Source organism: Vespa velutina, chromosome 14, assembly GCF_912470025.1.
Source record: "Vespa velutina chromosome 14, iVesVel2.1, whole genome shotgun sequence".
NCBI classification, from domain to species: Eukaryota; Metazoa; Arthropoda; class Insecta; order Hymenoptera; family Vespidae; genus Vespa; species Vespa velutina.
In genome coordinates, this window is record NC_062201.1 from 3,107,338 (window position 1) to 3,108,458 (window position 1,121).

The following is a 1,121-nucleotide window of genomic DNA, read 5'->3' on the forward strand; positions in this document are numbered from 1 at the left end:
TCGGACCCGAAGTCTTCGGGCCCCAACGCAAAAACAGGCCCCACAAACCGCTGTTAAAGTCGTCTTCGACGCACGCAGGGATGCATCTACCCAACTACTGTTGTCACTTTCTAATATTACGACTTTTCCCTTTTATTTCCTTTTTATTTTATTTCTTCAATTCGTTTTCATAGACATTACGTTAGATTAATTAATTAATCCATTTTATTATTTATTAATTAAATACTATCCATATGTGTATTGTATTCATTTTTTATTTCGTTTCGTTGTAATTATACGATGTCTTAGATATAATTTTGTTTATATAAAATTATATAATGAATATTAGGATGAAAGAATTCGATATATTTCATTGATTTCATTCGTTAACAAGATTTTATTGGAAAAAGAAAAAAAATTTATTGTCCATGACGATATTTCGAATTTCTTTTTTCAATCGAATTTCGTGACAATCATTTTAGATGATTCAAATAGAAATAAAAATAACAGACAAAGTTCAATCGTATCAGAGTGATATTTATGTTTCGATCACTTTCAATTCTTTCCTTTAGAATTGATAAATGTGCAAATAAATGCAACGGGATATTGGAAAAAAATACGAAATACGAAATATCATCAATTGTGCTTTTTACGAATCGAAAGTGTTCGATTAAGGAAGAATAATATTGTCGATGAAATGGATGAGATAAAAGTAATTAAAAGAATGATGTGAAAAATATGAAAGCAAAGATAAGAGAACGAAGAAAAAGAAGAAGAGAACGAAAAAGAAGAAGAAGAAGAAGAGAAAGAAAAACATGAAGAGAAAGATAGAGAGAGAGAGAGAGAGAGAGAGAGAGAGAGAGAGAAGAAAGATCATCCACCTCTTGTATAAAATCTAGGCCCGCATATCGGAGCCGAAGAGGAACGTGCTATGCGCCGTCGACAAGATCGCGGAATCGTGTCAACGTTCGCTGCCCAGAAATGACCCAGGGTGGCAGGAGTAAACTGAAAGGAATACGAAAGGAACGAGACGAGACGAGCAAGTCGGCAGAGCTAACTCTGGTCACGCGCGGCGGCTGTAATCACGTCAGCGCGGTACCCTGCTCTCTTGATTGGACCTTCCATCCCTGTTCTCTCTCTCT

The 1,121-nt window shown here is 35.5% G+C and overlaps 1 protein-coding gene across 1 annotated transcript in view; it reads left to right on the forward strand.

Annotated features, from left to right (window-relative positions):
• LOC124954214 (proline-rich protein 7-like) overlaps positions 1-173 on the forward strand; it is a 38,786-nt gene extending 38,613 nt beyond the window's left edge. Inside the window, exon 2 of the mRNA XM_047506773.1 lies at positions 1-173. This exon is cut by the window's left edge and continues 306 nt beyond it. The gene's annotated coding sequence lies outside the window, so the exon portion shown is untranslated.
• The last annotated feature ends 948 nt before the right edge of the window (positions 174-1,121 follow it).